The 7,152-nt window shown below is 54.3% G+C and overlaps 1 long non-coding RNA gene across 1 annotated transcript; it reads left to right on the forward strand.

Annotated features, from left to right (window-relative positions):
- Positions 1 to 289: 289 nt before the first annotated feature.
- LOC116567316 lies at positions 290 to 3,632 on the forward strand. The gene is made up of 3 exons (XR_004276186.1): positions 290 to 553; positions 1,020 to 1,164; positions 2,030 to 3,632. It is a non-coding gene; the product is annotated as an uncharacterized LOC116567316 (long non-coding RNA).
- Positions 3,633 to 7,152: the final 3,520 nt, after the last annotated feature.

Below are 7,152 nucleotides of genomic sequence, written 5' to 3' on the forward strand. Positions count from 1 at the left end.
CCTTGCCTACCCGTCTTGGGAGGCCCGGACGACTGGAGGTCCCACCCCTGACAAACACGTACCGGCTGGTTTGGGGCAAGAAGATTCTCCCGGCTTATCTAAAGGGTCCCAGAAATTTCCCCAGATGTGGGGGGTCAGTGTGGCCCCTGGAATCTCGCTTTCCTTTGAGAGCCTGTTGTGAAGTCAGACAAACTCAGGCTTGTTCATCACGGGTGAGTCACATTCAGGGCTCTGGCCACGACAGGGTCCCAGAACTCCAGCTCCCACGGGGTTCTGAAGACCCGAAGACAGGGCTCAGACCTGGCCTGGAACCCCTTCTCTGCAGAGGCTGGACCTGGGGCTGCCCATGGAGCCCCCTCCTCTCTGTCCCCTATACTTGGCCGGTGCCTTGGCCTCCGTGGCAGGGAGAGCGCTGGCGCTCGCTCTGGGGGTCTGTTTGAGGTTTCCTCCAGCGGCTGGTGGCGGCGGGTACAGCTCACTAATTAATTAGCGCTTAAGTACTTAGCATCCTTCTGCATCGTGTCAAACGAGGATTTGAGTCTTAATTCCCTGTGTAGGTAACGGTGGGAATGTGCCTGGGAGAACGGTCAGGACTTAGAGGAAACGCTTCCCCTTGCTTGGTTGCCAGCTGGGAACACCGGTGCTGCAGAGGCAGAGAGAGACCCAGGGGGCAGAGCTCCTGGACCCCCAAACCCTCATCCACCCCCACACCCACTCACTTACCCCCACGGCTGAGATCAGTCACAAGGTGGGCTCTGCAGCTAGACAGTCTGGGGCTGACTCCCGGCCCCACTGCCAGCGACCCGTGTGCCCCGAGGGAGTCACTTAATCTCCTTGGGTCTTGTTTTGTGTCGAGGTGATGATCGCTGTACCTGCCCATAGGACTGCAGCAGAGATTAAACAAGCTAACTCGGGGAAACTCTGCAGACCGTGGCTGGCCTGTGGTTGGCCCCCCACTGAAAGGACCTCTTCTCTTTCATTCAGCCACTCTCTTGGTCGTGTTTTTATTTCTCCCGCAGACATTTCCTGGGCACTGCCCAGCACAGGCCTGGGTGCTGAGGGCAGGGTTGCACAAACCTCTCCAAGCCTTCGTCAGACCACCGGTAGAATGGGGCTGATGACAGACTGTCTCAAAGGGGCAGAGGGAGGCTTCAGTGCAATGCTGTAAGTCAAAACCCTTAGCTCTGGGCCTGCCGCAGGCTGAGCCCCACGCGGCTGGGTATGGGTTTGAGGAGGGGGAGGAGGGGCTCCAGGAGAACTGAGGGGCGGGGGGCTGTAGGCCAGGCAGGTGGTCCCTACCTCCATTACTCAGAGCCCAGATTTGTTCCCAGGACCCACCTGGAAAGGTGCCAGGGTGGTGGCAGGGCTGGTGGGACTGCTTGGGAGGACTCCTCCACTCGGGGCCAGGACTTAGGGACATGGCTACAGGTCTCAATGGGTCCTTGTCAGGGGAGCCATGGGCAGGTGTCGCCAAATCCAGTCCTTCTTTTCCAAACACATTGGCATGGTCCTTCTCCCTCGGCATCCCCTAAAGATGCTGGGCCCCACAGATGGTTTTCATTCCTTGCTGTCACGAAAGGGGCATCAGTAGGGTCTCTAGCATGACCCCCTGCAATGGTGGGTCTTGAGGGTGGGGGAATGCATCTCAGCCCCTTAGAATGTTAGTTGACCATCCATGGGTGCCAGAGAAGGTCCCAGGCTACCCCAGTGTAAGGGAAAGGTATTACCAAGGGGTGGAGGTTGGGGGCTGCTGTAAGGCAGAGTAGGGGAGCGGTCGAGGGAGGTGCTCAGAACTGAGTCTGAGGTTCTCTGGTGGACCACATGGCTCTGCTCTGTGACCTGAAGAAAGGCGCACAACCTCTCTGAGTTTTGATTTTCATGAGTGGAATGAGGATGGCAGGTCCCGCAGGAGACCGCGCCTCCAGTCCAGTGCTCTGTAGATGGACAGCATGTCCGAAAACTTCAGGGATTGTGTTATTTAGGAACCAAAATTGGCTGATGGTCCTACGGAATCCTTTAGCTGTTACAGAAATCTTTACAGAGACTCAAATTCAGCTGCAGCCACTGCGGTCCTCACACAGAGTCTTACCCTTCATGAAAATCCCTGCCATATTTGCAGGACCTACTATGTGCCAGGCACACGCTAAGTGCCGGGCATTCCTTCTGTCTCGACTCCTCACCGTGGACCCCTCATGGGAGAGATGGGCGCTCTTCTCTCCTCTCAGCGATGAGGAACCCTGGAGCAGTGTGGTCAAGTCTCTCGACGAAGTTCTTCCAGCTGCTAAGGGGTTGAGCCAAGATTCCAACCCAGGTCAGCCGCCCCGAGCCCTCAGTGCACGTTTACAGAGCGAAGAAATGAGCAGATGAATGCGGGGTTCAGGGGCATCATTGGTTGGAGGGTAATGAGTGGGCTCCTTGTTTTCAGTGACGCTACAAAGGCAGGGGGCGTGGGGAGAGAGTCCCCCATGGCTTAGGTTGGTCTCAAGCTGTTACCTGTTATTGCACAGAACTCCAGAAGCTTAAGAGAAAAGAAATGAGGAGAGGAGAAGAGAAGGGAAGGGAAAGGAAAGGCAAAGAAAAGAAAAATCCGGAAGGAAGGAAGGGCCCAGGGGAAGAAAGGAACCTGCCCAGAAGGAAGAGAGCAGAGCTCCATGGCCATGGCCAGTGTGAACAGTCACTGAGTCCTGGAGGAGCTGCTACCCGCTGGGCACTGGGGGAGGGGCTCAGGATGCAATGCTGGTTGGACCCGACATCGTCCTGCCCTCGGGGAGCTTCTGGCACGTGGCAATGGCGGAGCCTTGCACAGGAGGGTCTCGTGGAAGGGAACGCATCTGGGGCAGCAGGTCGGGGCTTGGGGCCAACCACATCTCACCCGCTCTATGTGCCCACTCTCTTCTGGGAGATGAAGGGTTTGAGAATGAGGGCACGGTCCAGTCCCATCGCCTTGCTTTACGGATCCAGACCAGAGCCTGGAGGAAAGTGGATGGAGGCGCAGTAACAGACTGGGGGTTGGAAGAATGAAAGCCACAGGACAGCCTACAAGCTGCTCCTTGACCAAAAGGATAGCTCACGTCCACTGTGGGGTGCTGAGCCCCCCCACATGCTTTATTGCCCTTGGCCCTCCAAACAACTCCACTTGGCAGCTGAAAAACGGAGGCTTAGAGAGGTCACCTTGCCCAAGGTCAAACTGCTAGTAAGGGGACCTGAGATTCAGACCCCACAGTGTCTGACCGCAGAGACCAGACGGTCAGCGTGCGCTCTGGGGCTTCCCTTCTTTGGGTTGGAAAAGCTCCCAGCAGTCCCACTGCACACAGTATGTGGCACAGGGCAAGTGGGGGAAAGGCAGAGGCGTGTCCCCAGGCTGGTGGCTGGTATCTTCTCTGCAAGGCTGCCTGAGCACGCGTGGCCCCAGCCTCAAGGCAATGGACAGAAAAGGGAGATGCGGAAACAGAAGCGCTGGGAAACTCACCAGTCTCTGAGGTCACGAGAAGCTTGGACAACCTCTCTGAGGGTTCCTGGCAGTGTCCTGTGGGAGCCAGTTCATGGATTTTAAGAAAAAAAAAAATCATTAAAGAAGTTAGGACGATGGAGAGGTCGTAAATGTAAAATATTGGTGGTTCGACAGTGTATCTCGAGCAGCCGCGAGCAGAGTTCGTCTTGACAAGGCAGAACTCGGTCCAAGAAGTAAATCATTTTGTTTTCCCTAGATGGCTCCCCCTGAATCTTCCCAGGATGTCTGCGCCCAGTCTTCATTGACCCGCCTACCTGGGGCCCATGAAAACCGGGGCTACACCTAGCCGAGGAGGCATCCAAAGCCTCGGCGGAAAGAAAGGTCTGGACCCTCTGTGGTAAGGGCGCCCAAGAGAGCCAATCCTCCAGACACCCCCCAGCCCCCTAACCTTGGTTATCCGCACCCATAACCATAATGCCAAGGTCACTTCACTTCCTGGACATTCCAAGGGGTATCTTATTCTCTTGTTCTCTCCTCCCTTTGCCCTGGGGCTCCCCGCAGCAAAGAAGGCACCACCACCCAGCCACACTCCTTCATTCTGCTCCCTCCTTCCTTGGGCGAGCCATAGAGAGAATCAGGAATGAGCTGACTTAAAGGTGTTGAGGAACCCCCCAATCCCGCCGCGGGCCCCCGCGGGCTCTGCCAACTCAGATCAGATGAAAGTCAGTTGCTGCCCAGGCCTGGACCCGGCCAGCTGAGACCGGGTCTGAGACTAGAGGGAGGATTTCCAAGGTCCCACCCTAGCCCCCAGCCCCCACATCCAGGGTGACTTCCAACAAACCACCTGACCCCCGCTCCCCCCCTTCCCAGCTGGGAGACAGGGAGGGTGACATTGAGCGCCGGCTCTGGGGCGTCCTAAGGGTTAACTAATTAATGGTTGGAAAGTGCTTTGAAAAAATAAAGTGCTGGATAATGGGAAGGGCAATTATGTTGGGAGAAACTCCTAATTTGGCTGGAATTGATGTTAATGATAAAGTATCTGAAACATGTAGCAAGCAGGCGTGATTGTATTTTATATGACAGAGAGAGACACTCACACGCAGGGGACATGGAGAGCAGTTAATTTGGTTAAATAAAGTGAAAGATAAAAGGAACGCGGACGCCACAGAACTCGCTGTTTATCTGGACTTGGTGTAACACTTTGGAATTGGATCGGGCCCTTTGGCTCTTATTTATTTGTTTGTGATCGACATAAATGGGGAAGTGCTGGGTTTATGGCTCCAAAAGAGGCCACGGAAAGCAGGCTCTGATTAGGAGGCCTCCGAACAGGTGCCGGCTGCGTTCCCAGGAAGGAGCCAAGGTCTCCAACAGGGAGTCAAGGTGGGTGAGGATGTCCCCACCGCACCCCCATCCTGGAGGCAGAAGCCTCGCCCACCAGAGCTGGCGGGGGGTGGGGGACGGAGATGACCGCCAGCGCAGAAGGAGAAGCCGAGAAGGAGAAACTGAGCCCCCAAAAGAAGGGTAAAGAATATTAATCACTCTGGGAACCAACATTTAGGAGGGCTTCGCTCTGCTAGGGTACCACTTTCACCACCGTCTTACAGAGGACAAAACAGAAGCTCAGAGAAGTGGAGCAAGGTGCCCAAGGTCACACAGCCAGGAAGGAGGGGGCAGGGAGTGGGGCTCGGGCAGCCTGACTCTGGGAGTAAAACCCCATGGTCGTGACTTTTGGACTTGATATTCACAGCTCTGCTCTCCCTGACCGGTTCTGCTTAAGCAGGGAACCAGGACAAGGAAATGGGGGAGACGCTTATAACACCTGTCCTGTGAGGACAGAGCGCCAGGGCCTCCTGGCCTACCTGGGACCCTCTTGGGAGGGTCTGAGCCGTAGTTTTGTGCCTGAGAGGACAGCATGAGGTTGCCCCAGGGAAGAGCAGGAGCCTTGGTTTCTGGAAGGTCTGTGAGGTCCCCGCAGGTCCAGATTAGTATTCAGTATTTATAATATTTCCATAATGGTAAAACAAAAGAAAACAAGCAGAGAGAATGCATTTTTAATCACCAATCATTTCTCTTTGTTTGTTGTGAATGAACAGCGAGGTGAAATAGTATTTCATAATCACCCCATTCGAATTTTCCTCCCCTCAAAGCACCGAGAAATCTCTAAATAAAATAAATAAACAGCCAAGACCTTAAAATAAATTCCAGAGGGCAGAGTGCTACGTGTGGGTTATGACAGCTGCGAGGAGGCAGGGGCTGGGGGGTGGGGAAGGGAGGACAAAGGGACAGGGCCCTTGTCAATTACCTGGGAATAGACACCCGGTTCTAAGTGACCCACAGGCAGGGTCAGAATAGGAGAGGAAGTGTTTGAAGACCCAGAGAGCAGGGTGGAGCTGGAGCAGACTCTCCACCCTCATTTCCTCTTCTTTATTCCAGAATTTTCTGCTCCTCATCCTCTCACTATCAATCAAGGGAACCCCTGTCCCCTGCCCCTTTGGAGCTTCACAACGTCCCTCTCAAAAGGCTGCCCGTCCAAGGGAGCTTCTCTGTGTAGCGTCTGCCTGTCCTCTGAGCTAGTCCAACCCTTTCAGTGGGTAGAGGAGGAAACCATAGTAAAGAGAGAATGAAGGGACACGTCCAAGACACCCCAGCAAACTAGGGGCAGAGCTGGACCTGGAACTCTGGGGGCTTGATTCCCTGTCAGGCCACCTGTCATGTACTTACACTTGAAGTTGACTTTTCTTCATAGTCTGTTCCTGGTGTTTGGTTTTGTGCATCTCAGCATCCCCAGATACTCAGGTCTTAGCAAGGCTCCTGATACATGGGGCACTCACCAGGTGTTTGTAAGATATATGGATTGGTGAGTGGATGGATGGATGGACGGATGGATGGACAGATGATGAACAGATGGATGGATGGATGGTGGATGGATGGATGGATGGACGGAGGGACAGATGATGAACGGATCGTTGGATGGATGGGTGGATGGTGGACACGGATGGATGGACGGATGGAAGGATGGATGCTGGATGGATGGATGGATGGACAGACGGATGCTGGATGGATGGATGGATGGACAGATGGATGATGAACAGATGGATGGATGGATGATGGATATGGATGGACGGATGGACGGATGGATGATGAACAGATAGTTGGTTGGATGGGTGGATGGGTGGATGATGAATGGATGGACCGATGGACGGATGGATGGATGGATGGTGGATATGGATGGATGGAGGGATGGATGGAAGGATGATGGGTAGATGAATAGAGTCTAAGCTGATCTGGTCCCCTCATTAGCCATTAGCTTACTACCAGATAGATAAGCCAATCACAGTTACATCACTTAACAATCACTTAACATCTGGGGTCTCCACCAATTTCCTGAAAGACACCAGAAAAAAATCACCTACTAGCAAGTCAGATCCCTTCCAGGTAGAAATTTGAGGCAGAGCTCTGGGACCAAGAAGGCGCTATGTTCAAGTGAGTCATGTGGTAAAGAGCATTGGTCTGGGGTTGGGGGACCGGAGCTCTGCTCCTACTCTGTCACTGACTTGCTGCATGGTCCCAGGTGACCCGTGACTTCCTCCCTCTGGGCCTCAACTGTCTCCTCTGGAATGCCCTCTATTAAATGTTCTAGGCTCAGAGTCTGGTCCCTTCAACGCAGACAATTCAGCCAGAACTCGGAAGAACTCTACCTC

The sequence above is a fragment of the Mustela erminea genome, chromosome 10, assembly GCF_009829155.1.
Source record: "Mustela erminea isolate mMusErm1 chromosome 10, mMusErm1.Pri, whole genome shotgun sequence".
Lineage (NCBI taxonomy): Eukaryota > Metazoa > Chordata > Mammalia > Carnivora > Mustelidae > Mustela > Mustela erminea.